Genomic DNA, 20,355 nt, shown 5'->3' with positions numbered 1-20,355 from the left:
AGGAACAAGTTGCTAAATGATACATGATTTTTGAGAATCCAAGAACATAAAATAGTGAAAGATACCTTAAAGGATGTGGACTGGAGTAAATCCATGGAAGAAGAGATTGAACAAATTGAGAAAAATAAAACATGGAGTCTAGTTCCTAGACCAAAAGATAAAAATGTGATTGGCACCAAGTGCATATATAATAACAAGTTAGATGAAAATGGTGAAGTTGCAAGGAACAAATCAAGATTTGGTAGTGTAAATAATTAAATATTAATAAACTTTACTTAAGTTTAATTAGAAATATGCATATTCATATGACTTGTCTTGATGACAACATAGGAGTTAGCATCTTATTTGAGCACATGGTGCCTACAACATCTCTTTATGAGATACAACTATCTAAACTTATCCTCTCATCATTGCACAAACTTGAGTTCTCAATAGAGGATAATCCACCTTTGGTGGACATGTGCTAAGTTGTTACCCTTATCTCTTGTGTGACTTCTAGACATATTAGTTTCCCTTGTATATAGGCACCCTCTATGATGTATTCATCTAATTATCAAATTATCTGATATTCATTCTCATTTCATCATCATTAGTCTCTCTTGTGCTATCTATTGAGCTTTTTGATCTTGGCATTGAATTGTTACCTTAGGCAAATTCTTACATGGTATTAGAGCTATCCCAAATTCTTATATGGTATCAGAGCTATATGAGATTCATTGCATAGCCATTGGAGAGATTTTTCTTCCAAGTTAAAGATTCGAGCTTGCTGGTGCAAATTAGATATTTGTATCACATTTAGAAGGTCATAAAATCCCCAAATCGACTTGTGTTTCATCGCAATCAGATATTTGAGATGAAATCTAGAGTCATTTTATTTTTTGAGGTGCAATGGTGGTGATTCAAGAAAAATAATTACACAGGTTCTTTTAAAACAATGATATCTCCCTCATACAAATTTCTTTTTTTGAGCAATTTTTTTTTTTGTTTTGGGGTAGAATTTTGTGATGTACACATTGTTGCGGGTTGTTTGCAATCCATGTTCCAAAATTTTTCTAAGAGTCAAAAATCCTAATTTTTGCAACTTTAAAGGCTTAGTTCAGGCTCATCTAGACACATATTCAGGTGTTATTTTTTATCGTAAGTGCATGATTTTTTGTCTACTTTCTAGATCTGGTATTAGTTTGGAGTAATTCTTTTGGCCTATTGGCACTTGTAATTAATTAGATCCTTGATAGGTCTTGTGTCTTATCTTGTTGAGTCTAATATAGCTTCATATTTGTTCTTATAACCATCAAAATCAGAATTCCACTTATGCCCTAAATTGTTAAGTGGCCATTGTAATCACACTAAATATAAAGTGCCAAATGATGCATTAGGGGGGGGTTTCTTTGATTTTTTTAAAGCATTTTGGGGGTGCATACACTATTTGATCTCATGGAGTCATGTCAAAAGTGTCACTTTGGTTTAAGATTCAAATTGGCAAAAAGTAACTATCAGAGATGGAGTGCTTTGATGATTGATCATCTAAGAGAACATAAGGAAGTGTTTCCTTATATATATTTGAAGATATCACCACCTAAAACTAATTGGGGACATCTTTCTCTTATTCTTTTCTATATGTATAACAATATTACTAAGGAATGCTTTGCTCCTCTTAGTAAGGTAAGTAATTCTCATGATGTTTGGATGTGTCTTTTGGAAGCATATGGAGATCCACGAGTCATTCTATTACTAGAGGACATTCTTCCTCTAGTTGTGGTACCTACAACTCCAATAGAGACCATACCTCATGATGCTCCTATTGCTTCTACTGATCTAGTTCCAGGCACAAATGCTCTTGATTTAGTGTAGCAAGAAACACCATGTCTTCATATTTTAGCTTCATGGGATGACTTCTTTCCAAACATTGCAATGTTGTTTGTGGAGTCTTGCATTGAAGATGTGGGAGATATTATTGATGACAACTATTTTCTCTTTGTTGAGGAGAATTCTTATTTACTTGAAGTGAGGGAACACTTTGCCCCTCAACTGCTTGATCTTTTCTTTAAGACTGACATGATTGTGGACACTTATTTTTAGAAGTTGAACGAGGAGTCTTTTACTTCAAAGGAGACATATCAGTCTTTAGAGATTTTATTTCAGTTTCCTCATACATCGCATCTTTTGAGGATTCTTCCTACTAGATGGGGAGAATTCTCTACTACACTTATGGCACCACTTCTTCCTACAAGGAGGAATGTCATTTAGTTTTCATGGTGCAACGTCTTTAGTCATCAAGGAGCTTCTTTCATGGGTGTGCATTCATCATTGAGGGGAGGCTACATTGCTTCTCTTCCCATATCATCCTATAAGGATGATTCATTGTCTTTGTAGTTTGATTCACTTTCATACATGGACATGTTACCTTGTTTTCCACTTTCTATTAGGCATCCACCAGATTCGCTTGTGACATCTACATTCATCAAGGACTTGTCATCATATGAGTAGACTTTAGAGGTAGCATCCATAGAATACTACATATGGATTCCTCATCCATATTACTATCCAAAATGGGAAGTATACTTGCACCTATACTTGGTGTATCTTCTTCCTAAAGGGAGAAATTTCATTTGTAGGCATTGGATACTTTTTGGTCTTCATGACATCATTGTAGGAGATTATTCAATATGGGGGATACCATCGTGTATTTTTTCTTACGAGGGATATATAGTTGTATGTGCATGATGTATGTCATACTAGGGGGGTCTTGATTACTCCATCCCTACATGCATCTTGTATTTCTTCATTTTTCTTTTTGGAGGAGGTTTTTCCCATGAGTATTTCACTGTTTATCCATTTTTAGAGAGATTGCATTGCATAGCATTGTATATAGAGCATTTCACTTCTACATGGGCACCTAACATGGCCTAGTAGTTGAGACCCACACTGCATCTTACATTTAGCTTTGTGAGCTTAAGTACATTCCCCTAAGTTGCACTTAAGGGGTGTGTTAGTGTAAATAATTAATTATTATTACACTTTACTTAAGCTTACTTAGGAATATGCATAGTCATATGATTTGTCTTGGTAACAACATAGGAGTTAGCAGCTTATTTGAGCACATGGTATCTACAACATCTCTTTATGAGATATACCGATGTAAAATTATCCTCTCATCATCATACAAACTCATGCACTCAATGGAGGATAATCCACCTTTAGTGGACATGTGTTGAGTTATGATCCTTGTCTCTTGTGTGACTTCTAGACATATTAATTTTCCTTATATATAGGCACCCTCTATGATGTATTCATCCAATGATCCAATTATCTGATGTCTATTCTCATTTGATCATCATTAGTCTCTTGTGTACCATCTATTGAACTTCTTGATCTTGGCATTGAATTATTTCCTTAGGAAAATTCTTACATGGTATCAGAGCTATACCAAAATCTTACAAGATTAGTTTGTAAAGGATATAAACAAGAAGAAGGGATCGACTATGGATAAACATTTTCCCCAGGTGTAAGATTGAAAGGAGTTATAACTCTACTTGCTTACTCTACATACAAAGGTTTCAAAGTGTACCAAATCGATGTTAAGTCTATATTTTTGAATGGTATATTAGAGGATGAGGTTTATAGAGAACAACTCGAAGGATTTGTTGATGCTAACAATAAGAACATGGTATGTAAATGACACAAAGATTTATGTGGTTTGAAGAAAGCACCAATAGCATGATATGAAAGGCTTCATAATTATTTGTAAAGATTGGATTTCTGAGGACTAATGATAACAAAAATTTGTACTGGAAGACTGAGAAAGGAAAAGGTATTTAATTATTTAAGATTTTTGTGGATGATAACATATTTAGAGGTCAAGATACTTTATGTAAGGCTTTGCAAATTAAATGAAGAAAGAATTTGAGATGTCTATGTTTGGAGAGATCATGTTCTTCGTGGGTTTGTAGGTACATCACATGAAATATGGTATATACATCACTCAATCAAAGTATGTTAAGGAGATATTGATTCAGCAAACCTGTGGTAATAGATCGTAAATTGTTTAACAATGATGATTCAGCTGAGGTTAAACAAACATTATAAAGGTCTATGATTGGAAAATTATAATATGTAGTACATACTAGACCTAATATTACAATATCTATAGGGATACTTGCAAGATTCTCTACTAATCCAAGGTAGAATCATTTGATGGTAGTTAAGAAAATAATGAGATATCTAAAAGGAGTAGAAGATTATGGTCTATACTATAAGAAAAATGAAAGATTTGAATTAAGAGCCTACACTGATATTGATTAGGCTAGAAATGTTGATGACAAAAAGAGCACTAGTGAAGGAACATTTTTCTTAGGCAAAAGGCTTGTTACATGGACTAGTAAGAAACAAAACTACATTTCTCAATGTATTCATGAAGCTAAATATGTTATTGTTGTAGTAAATTGTACAAACATTGTATGGATGAAATAGCTACTCAAAGGTATGGAGAAAATTATTGAATTTGTGATACTTTATTGTGATAATACAAGTGTTATAAATATATCAAAGAATCTTGTGATGGATACAAAGACTAAGCACATTGTAATCAAATATCATTACTTGAGAAAATTAGTTCAAGATAAAGAGGTCAAGATGGAATATGTTAACACAAAAGAGAAAATAGTTGATATCTTCCCAAAATAATTACCAAAGAATGCTCATGAGTATCTTGTTGACATTAAGTCAATTTTGTTATTGTTGACAACACTTATTTAGATTCTATATGGTTACTAAACTCATTGAATAGTCTAAAATGTTTGCCATGTAATTCAAAAGCCACTGAGCTTTATAGTTGCTACCAAGCATCTCAATGGTTACAAAGTAGATTTAGTGTTTACTGAGTGCAGTCATGATAATCAAGTAATTCAGTTTCTACCTTGAGTTACATAGTATCTACCGAGTCACTAGTGCAAATAAAGTTTGAGACTACTCTAAGATTATTGGTATGGATAGAGCTTCTACTTCTACCAAATGCATGAAAATGCCAAGTAATGATAGTGGACGTCATGTATCAAAACTTCACCAAGTCAGTCTTTTGAACCCTAGTGTCATCATTTGAGCCAACTTTATAAGATTGGTATTAACTTGTATATTGGTTGACTTTATCATATCCATATAGAAGAACGAATGTATGCATGAATGAAAAGTGAAAGAAGCATGCGAATGTGAATTAGTAGCAAAGTATATTGTAAGGTCATATTAGCAAAGGAGCAGCAAAGTTATATCTATCACATAAAGGTGATCAGTACTTCAAGAGATCTCAATCAACATTTCAATTGTAAGTCAGAGATCTACCATTTCATCCTAACAAGTGAATTAGCTTCAAATCCTTTTACAAGGTAGATTTAATAGTCTTTCTCAAATCTCTTTACTAAGTACGTACTTCATTGTATGTTTGAAAAACCTCTAACAAGGTGGACCTAGTAGTCCTAATTGCTCCTAATAGGGTAGATCATCAAAAGTGATCAATGTATGCCTTAATCGACCAACTTTATGTTGTAGTATTGAAGTTTTGTTGGCATCATCCCCACCCCACTTTTATTTTCTATTTGGAAGGTTTCTGGGGGACTAAAATTGTTCTGTTCATGATTTGTTAATGTTTTATGCTTTTGGTTTCTCATGGATGTAGTAGATCAGATTTATTATGGTAATTAGATTATTGTAATTAACGTCTGAATTGGATTAAAAAAAATTAAGGTTACTAATTCACCCCTCCCCTCTCAATAACCTGGCTAGTCTTGAATATTTCCAACAGTTGGTATCAAAACATTGTGGTTCTTACGATAAAGTTTGAAAGGTTGAGAAACGATCAATGAAAATGGAGATATTCAAACTTGACAAAGCCATTGATAATGAAAAGCTAGATCTAGAAATCGCCGTAGCTCATCTCAAGGAAGAAAAGGAGCATCTTTCCCAATCTCTAAGAAGAAGAAAGGAACTTGTAGATTAGATAAATGCCCATAGTATAATGAAGAGAATATTGAAGATTTTCTCCCTTCAAGCAATTTCGATGAAGCAAATGATGCAATTAAAGAACTCGTAGAGAAGAGTCGTTCCCTCCAAGAAGAGGTAAGGAAATTGAAAAGAGAGAAAGCAATTTAGTCAATAAGATTATGTGAAATCTTGGAATAGAGAAATAAGGAAAAAGAATAATTAGATGGAAGGAACAATGAAATTCAAAACCAATCCCTTTAGAGAGAAGACCTTATTGATCAACTCTCCAATACAAATGAAAAAATCATGAGTCTAAGGTCTAAAAGTGAAAGAATAAGGAATGATCTAAACTCTAAAAGATAAATTAATGAAAGGTTAAGAAACGATCTAAACTCTGAAAGACAAATCAATGAAAGTTTAAGGAATGATCTAAATTCTAAAAAGAAACTCAATGAAAGGATAATGAAATCTCAAGCAAATATAGATTAATTGAATCAATAGAATGAGTAGAATCTTTAATGGAAAAAGGGCAAAGCAGGAATTGGATACAAAGAAGAAGGTGAGTCCTCCAAACAAGGTTCACAAAAGAATCAAAAACCTACTTGCAACCACTATGGTAAGATAGGTCATACATCAAACAAATGTTGAAGTAATGGTAAAGTCAAATTCAATGGAAAATGCTACAATTTTAGTCCACATGGTCATAGGGCTAATGAATGTAAAGAGAAACCAAAATTTGGGAGCATCGTAAATGCAAGAAACAAGGTCACAAGGAATTTGAATGTAGATCTAAGTCATTCAATTGAGTAGAACAAATTGTGAAGGAAATATTCGGTTGGGACTACAACACTTGGTGTAGATGTCATTACTATTGAGAATATGGACATATTGGCATGAATTGTGTTAAAGATCACATGAGAAGAAAGGATACCACCATAAGATGTTATGCATGCACTGAACTTGGTCATATAGCTAAAAAATTTATGAATATAGGTAAAATTGAAGATGAAAAGAAAATAGAAGCAGATAACATTAGGAAGCAGATGAGACAGCAATGGATTCCTAAGTCTACCAAGCATGTAAGTTTAAGCAGTGATAGTCATGTTACTCAAGAAGTGGGTGACTCCTCCATTTCAAATTAAGTTCTTAAGAAAGAACTAGAACTATGTTGTCAAGCTCACATCTTAACAGTTCCAATTTTTTAAATTTTTTTTAAAAAGGTAAAGATCAAAATTAGTATTTTAGATACAAAAGGATCATCAACAAGATTGATAATAGTTATCATTGTGTTGACTTCTCTACCAAGCAAGGTTGGGTCATGGACTCTACCGAGCAAAACCAAGAATAAAATGGTATGTTTGGTTGCTGAGTTATGGAACCTTTATCAAGCAATCTATATAGGTAGTGGATGATAGGCCATCACATGCATGTCATCATAGCTAACCATTGTACTGAGCATTAATGGGAAATTTTATCAAAAGAGTAGAAAATCAACTTCATTTTCATTGAGAATTCAAGTATTATTGCAAAAAGAGTGATTTGCAGAGCATCCAAGTGACTTTAAGCAGGATTTGTAGTGAAGTTTTTCAAAGATTTTCTCCACTTACTGAGTCATCATGGCATCCAAGAGTAGTAGCAAAGTGAAGAAAGGGTCTGAGATATTGATGTGAGGTGTTGGATGGAAAACCCTCAATTTTAAACTTGTGCAAACAATTTCTGAAACCCTCAACCTGAATGGAGCATAGTCACAAATCCCACCAAAGGTACTTCTCATAAATGATATCTGAACTCATTTAAAATGTGCAATTCAAGAGATAGGTACCCTTGAAAGGGATAATGCATTAGGTGAACTCTATTTGAATGAAATTCTCAAGCACGAGCAAAAACATTTGGAAGAGACAGGTTTGACTCATATTTCTTACGTACCTCAGAGCTTGCAAATCAAATGGATTAGGTATATTCTAAGCCAAGTTCACAATTGTCAACTATGGTTAGAGAAACCAGTCTTGATCACCAAGAAAATGATACATCACATTACTAGTTTCCCCATGCTCACCAGAGCTAAAACCACTAAAACCCTAGGTTGAGCTCAGTTACAGAAGAAAACCCTAGCTGAATGGGATGATAGAGGAATGAAAATTAGTAGTGTGATTGATGCAGAATTGAAATTTGGCATTCATGTGATTGTACAAAAGATTTACAGTTCAAGTTGACTGGATAGTATGTCATTTGAGGCAATTGACTTAGCCTACAAGGTCGTGAAGAATAATATGTCATATGACCTAGTAGATTTGTTGTTGAAGCAATTGAATAAAAACATAGAAAGTATCAGGACATCCAAGAACAATCCTTGTAAATTTGATTCATTGTTGACATGTCTATTTTTCTATGTTCAAAAGTTTTTCCCTTCTAAAGGCACGATCATATGGAGAAAAGATGTGCCAGTTTTGTATCAGATTAACAAATATATTGCAAAAATTGGTGAGAATTTTGTCAACATAATGGATAACTACTTTGATGTCTTCAAGGAAAAAATGAATAAAAAATTCAAGATTCCTAGTAAATTGGTTGAAGATTACAAAGATGATGTTGATTTCATGGTAGACAGTGACAAAGTCTATATTCAGGTAGTAAAACCAAGAGTTGTATGGGTAAAATGTAATGCCCCGCTCGGAGATCCTTGGAAACAAGGATTCAAATCAAGCCAAGATTTTTTTTTTTTACAAGTATGAATACACATGACAACATCATACAGGGGTCACAACGATTGCAATGAAAGACTTCACCACAATCTTGACAACCAACAGATCTTCGAACGCCACTATCGACTAACACACACGAACAAAAGCCAACAACCACCAGAACAAGATGAGGGCTCAACAAATGACCACTCATCAACAAAACACCAAGCTAGGGTAAAATACAGAATCTCAAAATTTGGCTAAGCTTGAAATCTTGAAGCCCTAAAAATTGGCTAAGTCCGAATTTCTGAAGTCCTGAAATTTCTTAGAGTCCATAACTTATCTCTAAGAGGTCTGAAACCTATCTCGAAAGATTCATCACATATATTAAAATATATCTTAAGTATCAACTTATACTTAAACGATATATTTTAAACTCCAAGAGACAGAAGCAGAAACACAAAAACTAGATTTCAAGAGAAATTGACAACATTCAAAAAGAAACAACATAGGGTCGAAGAACACCCAAAAGGGTATCCAAGACCACTCTCAAAAAGTTTGAAACACGAAGAAAAGTGCCTGCTGCCAGCCCACGCAGGCTTTTCACAAAAACTGTGTGACACTTTTTACTAAGGGAGGACGACAGTTCTCCTTAAGGCGTGCGACACTCTTCCAGTGTCGTATGACATTTATCAAGAAGGCATGCAACACTTTTCAGCATTGTACGACATTTATTAAGAAGGCGTGCGACACTCTTCCAGTGTCATACGAAATTTCTCAAGAAAGAGTGCGATACTTTACAGTGTCGTACGACATAGTTTGCATGAGCGTGCGATACTTTTTAATGTGTCACACCATGCTGAACAAATGTTGCCCATAGAAAAAAAAACACTCCCAGAAGCAACAGGGACCAAAATAGAGCAAAGAACCTCCACACCAGGGAGTGCCAGATCCACGTGGATCGAGGAATGAACACTCGAGTGCAAGAAGAACATCTATCCATCTAAACTATAGTAGAAAAGAACACACTGAAATAAATATCATAGAGAGATAAACAATCAAACTAAGTACGCGGTTCCTCCCAACTGTTAATAGCATCATAAGACCATCGTGGGTCCTAGCCATCCCCCGCGCATAACATCCTAAGCCACTGACCAGATCGTCGGTACTATCGTAATAGGGACGTCACTACTAAAAAAATGCAACAATATAAGCATAAGGAAATCTAACATGCTAGAAGAAAAGCATAAGATAATCCTACAATAGATTACATCACCTATCACATGCTAAACAACAATAAGCAACAAATATGCTAATACAACAATTCATAGCATCTAATCATATGCTAAACATCATAATAAGGGAATGCGTCAAATAAAATAACATCGTCTAAACATGATATAGAAGCATCCCAATGAAAGCACAAATCATAAGAAAGCATACTCTGAAACCCGAAGTACCAAGTGAAGACATCCAACAACGGTCGCACTAGGACAAAGATCATCTCTGTACATCGATCCCTAGCAGTGGTGAAGGTAGCTATGCCTCCCAACCACATGGAACTCATAGGTCCACACTCGTCATGCTGATGGATATAATGATCCAACCACAAACACACATAAAACACAACATCCATGGCTAACACTCACACCAGATAGTATGATGGCTACAGCCAAGAACCTAAGACAATGCAAGGAGTACAGGTCCTAGTCAGACACTCAATAGGCTACTATGTAGAGACTAGCATCATGGAGAGTCACTTGGCATCAAAAAGCCCAAGCTTGGATCGTGCGTTTCAACTCCTCAATGGAGGGCCCCCCACACACATTTTATTATCTTAAGTTTTATTACCAGTCACACATTTTCTTTAATTATCACTTTTTTAAAACTTCCTATCCTCCACCAACCCTATGGGACTAAGGTCACCAAGTTGTGAGATAGAAGCCCCCTCCATATGCTACCCTACCCTACCCATGCTCATCCTACGATAAGTGCTCGTGGGCATGCATACTCCCATCCCAACCCCAATGATCATAACTTTCGGCAAATCCACGGAAGATCGAGCCTCGCAAGTCACCCAACAAATGTACGTGTACGTCTTCATGTGTGGCGCACCACCATCACGAAGATCATAACACAAGGATAGGAATGAGAACACAATGCAAAACAAACACCCAACCGAAAGCAACTCAAGAGGATGGATTCTACATGAATCTCAAAGCCAATAAAACCATACATCATGAAATCACTCAACCGGCCTCAATCCGAGAGTATGGATTCTACACGAATCCCAATGATGCAATAAGACCAAAAGTCATGAATTTACTCAACCAGCCTCAATCCGAGAGTATGGATTCTACACAAATCCTAGTGCTCATGAAATAAAAGCAAAGGTCCAACAAAAACCATAACAAGTATAAATTCACACAACCAAACGCAATGTCGAGAGTACGGATGCAACATGCATCCCAATTCAACATAAAAGTGCAAAAGCGGTCTGACTGATATCCAAATGGATCATCAAGGTCCACGACCCACATCGTGTCAAGAAAACTTGAGAAAATAGAGTGACACGTAAAATGAGGTAAAAACTCCAAATTTAAAAAAAAATCAAAAATTAAAAACCATTTGACCTTTGGGTTCAAAAATCCCAAAAATCCAAAAATAAATGGAATCGGACACCATATGCAGAAACGTCTAGCATAACGGCGTAAAATCCCAAACCCTCATCCCAAAAAATAGGAAAATGTTCATACCCACCCAACCGGGTAGCAATAGCATATAGAAACGGAGGGGAACACTAGTTCGCAGCCTCCAAACAAATGACTACCAAAAACAGAAGCAGAAACAGAGCAAAAACAATAAAATAGGAAAGTCCTACCTCACAGCAAAAAGGGCAAAATGGGAATCTGAACCATAAAATAAATATCTTGCAGAAGTAGCTGAAAATCACAGGAATCCAAGGTTTCCCCGAGCTAGATCCAATGAGCCCAACCTCGCGATGATCCCACGCCTATAGCTCCCACAACGAACAAAATAGTAAATCCTCATGAAGAGGATTTTGGGTTTTACTCTCCAACTTTCCAATTTGAAAGTGAGAAGTGACGAATTAAATTCCTTTTTGGATACTTATTCACTTTTTGGGTGAATAATCGATTAGGGCATTTAATCAACCAATCTAGTTAAATCCTCAATCAACCCAAATGAAAACAGGCTATTCCTATAAATAGGAATTCATCTATGGCAAAGCTGCCAGTAATAAAAATAAATCAATTAAAAAGCCTGAAAACCCAAAAACACAGAAATGTCCTTAACAACTTTCGCAAAAATGCAAACCTCTAAATGCACAGACACACTTACTGGTCTAATCACATAATGCAATGAGTTTGAATTTAATAATCACCGAAAGGTTTAATGTAAACATTTAATAAAGGATACGTCGACCATACAAGGATGAAATTGGTAAAATATGAAAAGCTGAATCACTAACTCCATGTGCCACTGCCAGGGATATAAATCCTGCACACTGAACAACACGATCAAGTGTAATTGTATATAATAACATAGTCGAAGCAATAATGTGTTAAATCACCTAATTTAACCATTTATTTAATTATATTAAAATAATCTATTTACATCACTCACGTTCGCAAAAGGCATAGCAACACAGGAATGAAGTAAATAAGCATAGCATTAAATCCATCACATAACAAAATCAGAGGTATGTCCAAATACCAGATAACTAGATATCATCATAAAACACACTGTTATCTCAAAATGGCATCATTATGCAATATGATTAACTGAACAACATAGTAATCTAAAATCTATGATACTAGAATCAAGATGTAACATCTGACCCTCAGGTCCTCTCAAATGTAAACATAACATGAGTAACAAATATCTCTCTAATAAGAAATGTAACAAGGTAAATGTCCGCAACACATAACCAAATAATCTCACATGAACAATCCATTTAATTACTTACGCATTTAATAATGATTGATTACTCTACATTAAAAAGGCATTTAAAACACATAAGAAAACACAATCATAAACATGACTAACCACTACTACAGGAACCTAGTCTAGTGTAGCATGGTAATAGAACATAGTGCAATCTCTGTACACATCTTAAGGTAATCACAAAACAACCTCATGATACCATTTCGATCTTGGTAACCACTGGCACAAACCTCAGTGAACCAAAATTCACCATAATCTAATAGATCAGACAAAAGCATAATCAAAGCAATTGATACAGAAGCATAAGTCCAAACAACTCGATGGTGTAGACCACTCAGGGTAATAATCAAGATCCCATCACAACAAAACATCAGCAAGGTTGCATCCATCAGGATGACTAACAAAAGTCAAATGGGAGAGGCACTACATAAAACCTCTTCCTATGAGGTAAACATTGATGAAGCAAAAGATATAACTGAAGCCTTGATAAATGAACCTATTGATCCAAAGGCACCACACTCTGGAACATATGATGAGGCCAAGGAAAGAATGGAGCTTGAAATCAAGCTTCCACAGGTGGTTAACAAAGGCAAGAGGAGAATAGAAAAACTCAAAACTGGTACACCTCTTATGTTGACTGAAGGTAAGGGAGAAGATGATGATGAAGCAAAGGATGAAGAGGAGTTAGAAAAGGAAGAAGAGTTGGCAAAGAAGAAAGGAAAAGTGATCATCCCCAAGCCATCCACTACAGTGTTTACTAGGAGATCGAGAAAGAAAAGTAGTGAAGTTGTGTTTAGCAAGCCTCTGTAATGATCCCATCTTTTGGCCTTCACGTTCTTTTAGCAGTTGACCAAGTGTGTGTGCGTTAGCCTTGTTCTACATGGTCTTGAGGGCTAACGAAGGGTTTAATGGGATCCTGGAGTGTTTTGGCCTAGTCATTTCTAGTTTGGGCCAAAACGAAGTTGATTTACTTAGTTTCAGGCATACTATTTTTAGTAAGTCGGCAGGACACAGTGCAGGTCAATTTTGGTGATTGGATTCGATACTCTTCGGTGAGAGCTTTCCGATGAGCTATCACTTGCATTATTTGGAGTCCGATTGCTAATACATTTTAATGCCTAAAGTTTTATTAAAGTAATGTCTAATTTAATTGTAAAATATTAAAGTGTTACTTTAATATTTATTTTATGGTGATGTGTACCCAAGGGAGACATAAGGGGTATTTTAATATATGTTTTATATTACACATCTTTATCCCACATTGCCCATATGAGTTGATCGGACCCGTGGGAATAGAATAAAAGGAAGCATTTGTAGCTTCATTAGACAAGGTTGAATATGAGAAGAAATTGGTATGTGAGTTGCAGCTCAGTTCTTGGCATTTGAGGATGTCTATCCTCTCTTGTAACATTCTAGACGTCATTCCCTTGGGGTTTGGAGCAGTTTAGTTGCATTTCCGGCTACGGGCAGATTTGGTATTTTGCTCATATCTTCTTCACTACTTGTTCGACGCTTATGCCGCTTTGAGGGAATGGTATTACGAAGGTAGTGGACTGATTGAAGGACAAAGTATTGTAGCAGCAAGTTCGTAAGCATGGGCTGGAGTATTATGACAATATTGCTGAAGTAATTAGTGAGTTGATAAATCTGCCATGTATTTGGTTTTATGAATTCTGAAAATAACATTTTATTAGCAGCAGTTCATTTCCACTTTGCATATTATTGTAGTTCCTTTCTTGTTTATGTTGTATGATACCAATTCCATGCATGAAACACAACAAACAAATAAATGTTTGATTTCCGGAGTTATAAGGGGTTTTAAGAAGTTGAATGCAAACTGTTTGACATAATTTCTTTCAGCAATTTGGTTTAGTCTTTTTGGGACATCCAAGGGTGTCCATTACATTGGTATCAGAGCTATAAGTCCTGCCATCCTGTGGAGATCATATTGATAGCCGGATAAAGATGTATATTAGTCCAGATCAAGATGTGATGTTCAACCAGTTATTGGGTACATTAGAGAAGAGGCAACGTATGCAACAGGAGCAGAATAGGCGAATGGATATGATGTTGTAGCTTATGGCTAGATAGATGGGCATCAACATTGATGATTTGTATGTTGCTCCAGAGCAGAAGGTAGTCAATTTCTCAGGTGGGATCGAGACACGTATAGAGCCAGCCAGCTATGATGTTGGTGATGTGGGCATTTCGGCAGAGTCAGTAGAGACATGCATGCAAAGTCAGGAGACCACATATGAAGCCTTGTCAAGGGATGATGACAAAGCAATAGTGGAATTAGGAGAATGCGAGGATACTATCATATCAGCAGCCACTTCTATGTTAGTTGAAGCATCCAATGAGGAGTTTAATGGTATAAATGCAGTGGTTGATGTATTTTCAAATGAAGCCACACATGTTAATGATTATGAGTTTTCATCAACTACAAATTCAGTTCAGTTTTCTGTTGCAGCAGTTAATGTTATTCCTATGTCCATATATTTCGATGCGGCAACACCTATTGTTGATATAGTTAGCATGAGTACATATGGTTCACCTACAACTACATCTTTTTCAATGCATGATGGTGATAATATGCATTCCAGTCCAATATATATTATGTGGATGGATAAAGGGAAGAAGACGTTTCATAGATCTTCTATGGAGTTGCCTTATGGTGACATTTTGACTTCATCAGCACAAGGTTTGAATGCTAGGCTACCGTGGTTGGTCCTGATGATGCGGATTTGCAGTTGGTTTAACTTCCATATGGATATCACCTATTGGGATCCAGGTGGAGGTTGGAGTCCATTATGTTACTTAATTGCTTGAGAACAAGCAATTTCAAGGAGGGCAGATTTGTAATGATCCCATCTTTTGGCCTTCACGTTCTTTTAGCAGTTGACCAAGTGTGTGTGCGTTAGCCTTGTTCTACATGGTCTTGAGGGCTAACGAAGGGTTTAATGGGATCCTGGAGTGTTTTGGCCTAGTCATTTCCAGTTTGGGCCAAAATGAAGTTGATTTACTTAGTTTCAAGCATACTATTTTTAGTAAGTCGGCAGGACACAGTGCAGGTCAATTTTGGTGATTGGATTCGATACTCTTCGGTGAGAGCTTTCCGATGAGCTATCACTTGCATTATTCGGAGTCCGATTGCTAATACATTTTAATGCCTGAAGTTTTATTAAAGTAATGTCTAATTTAATTGTAAAATATTAAAGTGTTACTTTAATATTTATTTTATGGTGATGTGTACCCAAGGGAGACATAAGGGGTATTTTAATATATGTTTTATATTACACATCTTTATCCCACATTACCCATATGAGTTGAGCGGACCCGTGGGAATAGAATAAAAGGAAGCATTTGTAGCTTCATTAGACAAGGTTGAATATGAGAAGAAATTGGTATGTGAGTTGCAGCTCAGTTCTTGGCATTTGAGGACGTCTATCCTCTCTTGTAACATTCTAGACGTCATTCCCTTGGGGTTTGGCCTTTGGAATTCTTTGTTTTTGGCTTCATTATCAGGCAGTTTAGTTGCATTTCTGGCTACAGGAAAATTTGGTATTTTGCTCATATCTTCTTCACTACTTGTCCGACGCTTATGCCGCTTTGAGGGAATGGTATTATGAAGGTAGTGGACTGATTGAAGGACAAAGTATTGTAGCAGCAAGTTCGTAAGCATGGGCTGGAGTATTATGAAAATATTGCTGAAGTAATTAGTGAGTTGATAAATCTACCATGTATTTGGTTTTATGAATTCTGAAAATAACATTTTATTAGCAGCAGTTCATTTCCACTTTGCATATTATTGTAGTTCCTTTCTTGTTTATGTTGTATGATACCAATTCCATGCATGAAACACAACAAACAAATAAACGTTTGATTTCTGGAGTTATAAGGGGTTTTAAGAAGTTGAATGCAAACTGTTTGACATAATTTCTTTCAGCAATTTGGTTTAGTTTTTTTGGGACATCCAGGGGTGCCCATTACAGCCTCCTCCCACCTTCCAAGAAAAATTGAAACAATTGGAAGAAGGTGCAGGCATAACCAACCTCAAATCACTAAAGTATGAAACTAGGATAGAGCCTAACAAGAAGAAGATCGAAGAATTGGTACTAACTAAGATGGGTAAATGGAAGTATTCCCTTGATCAGATAGCCTCCTAGATTTCTAATGATCTATTAGAGAGATTGAAGCCAAGATGGAACTTAGCTACACAAATAGTAAAAGATATCTATGAACACACCTTGAGGCAGTTGTTACCAAGCATCATAGATGCTGAGGTAAAAGTGTCTATGAAGAAAAATGAAGACAAGATGACTCTCAGATTCCATACTTGTTTAATTTTGTTAAAAGATATAGAGCTTGTAGTCAATAATGCTACAGGTATGTGGAAAAATATTTATCACTTGCATAAACAGAGTGACTTTCTAGTAGAAGTCAAGGATGATGACAGTGATGATGAAGAAGTAGGAACAGACTTTGAGACAATATAGTTTGACAATGAAGGAGTTGAAGAAGATAAAGAGGAAGAAGCTATCGAGGAAGTCAAAGAAGATGATGAAAAGACTGATCCTATGAAGATAGCAGCCATAGTCATTTCCTCACTTCCTCATTCTCCAAGAAAATCGGCAGCTACATCAAGTTCAAAGATTGCTTCAGCAAGTTTGATTGTGACCATAGCAGATACATCAAATGTCCAATCACTCTTTTCTCCCTCACAACTTAGCACATAACTAATGGAAGTGTCTACCACTTCATCTACTGAGCTGTAGCCTCCCTCTTCTTCAATTCTTGAGTCAGGTTCATCAGTAGTGAGTACAACACATTCTGCAATTTTGTGTTCCTCAGCATTAAATACAGTTTCAAGTTCTACAATTGTTTATTCTAAAATTTTGGATACTTATGTAATTATATTAGTTCTGGATTCATTAAGCATACTAGTCAGTATTCCATCTATTGGTACTATATCTATTTTTATAGCTAGCCCTACTATCTCCACTATTGTTTCCATTCCAGATTCTAAGGCATTATGTACAAAGTTAGTTGAACCTAAGGCTCAACCAAGTACAAGACTTTTTATTGGAAAGGAGATAAAGGAGGATATTGACCTAGATGTAGAGATTGAAATTCCAAAGTGGGATTTTGATAATGTCACTGCGGATCAAATGCAAATAGCTAGTTAGCTCCTCCATTAAGAAAGCCAGACAAAAGAAATTGAGAGAGGAAAGAGACACAGAATATAAAATCATAGAAAGTGCTAATAATATTTTGATTGAGGTAATAGGTGTTGAAGTTGAGACTTCTCAACACATCTTATTTCAATTGGAAGAAGCAATCCAAAAGTTTAATGAGGACTCCAATGGTCAAGACAAATTGATTGAGAAATTAGAGAAAAAATTTGATAATAAAGTGCTTGAGCACATTGCTTAACAAATTGCCATCAAGCAAGTGGATCTCTCCTCAATTTTGACCAATCTAGAAAACTCTTGCACAAATGTAACATCACTTTATGGAATATTATTTAATGTTGCTGAGTTCACAAAGGAAATAAAGAAAGAACTGACAAATATTGATGAAGATCTAAAGGCTAGTGCAGAACAGTTGCAACTTGACCCTAGTTCAAGTTCTACACATCATATGAAAATTATATTTTTGTTAGATATGTAGGCATAATTATTGAGAGAAGAAGTAAGGATTCAGTCTTCACTAATAGATATTTAGAATATGATTCTTCCCATCATGGACACAATGCAGAAGCAAATTTTTTACTCAAAAACATTGATCCATGACAACAACTTTTCAATTGCAAATCACATGATAGAACTCTCTAGAGAAGTCCAAGTTGCTCTACATACGTGAAATTTTTTTCAAGAGAATTAGGATAAGACTTTTGCACTCATACTTAAGGTATATTTTGAGTTTCTTTCTTATATTGGTGTCTCCATGTAAATATGTTTTGAATAAATCTTTGGCATTATTGTCAAAAAGGGGGAGAGATAGTATGTATATATGAAAAGAAATAGTATGAATATTGTATGGGGGGGAATCATGAAAAGGAAAGGAAAGTATATTGTATATACTTACAAAGACAAATTTTGAAAATTCTCAAAATCACTACCAAGCCAGTATCACACTGTAATGTATATAAGTTTTGGCTAATAAGTATTTTTGTCACTAATGTCAAAGGGGGAGATTGTTGACATTAAGTCAAACTTATTATTAGTGACAACACGTATTCAAATTCTATATGGTTACCAAGCTCATTGAATAGTGTATAGTGTTTTCCATGTAATTCAATAGCCACCAAGCTTTACAGTTCCTGCCAAGCATCCTAGTGGTTTCCCAGTGAAGTTAGTGTTTCCCAAGTGCAGTCATGATAATAGAGTAATTCAATTTCTACCAAGTTACACACTATCTACCAAGTCACCAGTGCAGATCGAGTTTGAGACTACTCTAAGATGATTAGGATGGATCAAGCTTCTACTTCTACTTAATTCATGATGATGCCAAGCAATGACAGTGGACATCATGTATTAGAACTTCACCAATTTAATCTTCAGAACCCAAGTGTCTTCATTTGAGTTGACTTTGTAATATTGATATTAACTTGAATAATAGTTAGCTTTGTGATTTTGTAAAGTGGATTGATATATATATACATATACATATACATATACATATACATATACATACATATATATATACATATATATATATATATATATGTATATATATATATACATATATGTATATATATGTATACATATATGTATATATATGTATACATATATGTATATATATGTATACATATATGTATATATATGTATACATATATGTATATATATGTATACATATATGTATATATATGTATACATATATGTATATATATGTATACATATATATGTATATGTATATATATGTATATATATATACATATATATATGTATATATATGTATACATGTATACATATATATACATATATATATGTATATATATATACATATATATACATATACATATATATGTATACATATATATACATATATGTATACATATATATACATATATATATAGATATATATACATATATGTATACATACATATATATATATATATATATATATATATATATATATATATATATATATATATATATATATATGTATGTATACATATATGTATACATATATATACATATATGTATACATATAGGTATACATATATGTATACATATGTATATATGTAAGGTATTGTATCCTATCCATATAGCAGAAGGAATGTATGCATGAATCAAAAGTGAAAGAACCATGTGAATGTGAACTAGTAGCAAAGTATATTGTAAAGCTATATCAGCAAAGGAGCAGCATAGTTATATCTAGCACATAAAGGTGATCAGTACTTCAAGAGATTTCAATTAGCAATTCAATTGTAAGTTAGAGATCTACTCTTTTATCTTAACAGGTGAATCAGCTTCAAATCCTTTTACAAGGTAGACTTAAGAGTCTTTTCTCAAATCTCTTTACCAATTGCATACTTCATTGTATGTTTGGAAAACCTCTAACAAGGTGGACCTAGTAGTCCTAATTGCCCTTAACAGGGAAGATCATCAAAATGATTGAAGAAGAAGTTTCTAGAAGGGAATGAAATGAAATGATGGGTAGATTCATTGAATTAGAAGCAAATGTCATTATGTGTGACAACCTAAGGAAGTCAAGGAGTCTAGGGTATTGC

General features: G+C 34.8%; 1 protein-coding gene across 4 annotated transcripts in view; it reads right to left on the bottom strand.

Moving 5' to 3' along the window:
• The window catches only part of LOC149533928 (UDP-glycosyltransferase 83A1-like), a 289,355-nt gene that overhangs the window by 240,998 nt on the left and 28,002 nt on the right, over positions 1 to 20,355 (bottom strand). Inside the window, exon 3 of one of the 4 annotated variants that reach the window (XM_089804406.1) lies at positions 12,028 to 12,180. The exons of the other annotated variants lie outside the window; for them this stretch is intronic. The gene's annotated coding sequence lies outside the window, so the exon portion shown is untranslated. Of the gene's footprint in view, positions 1 to 12,027; positions 12,181 to 20,355 lie in introns of those variants that run through there. 4 annotated transcript variants of the gene reach the window in all.

This window comes from Cupressus sempervirens, chromosome 10 (genome assembly GCF_028749045.1).
Source record: "Cupressus sempervirens isolate cs-2001-9-10 chromosome 10, ASM2874904v1, whole genome shotgun sequence".
Classification (NCBI taxonomy): Eukaryota; Viridiplantae; Streptophyta; class Pinopsida; order Cupressales; family Cupressaceae; genus Cupressus; species Cupressus sempervirens.
This window is presented reverse-complemented; position numbering and strand designations above follow the sequence as displayed.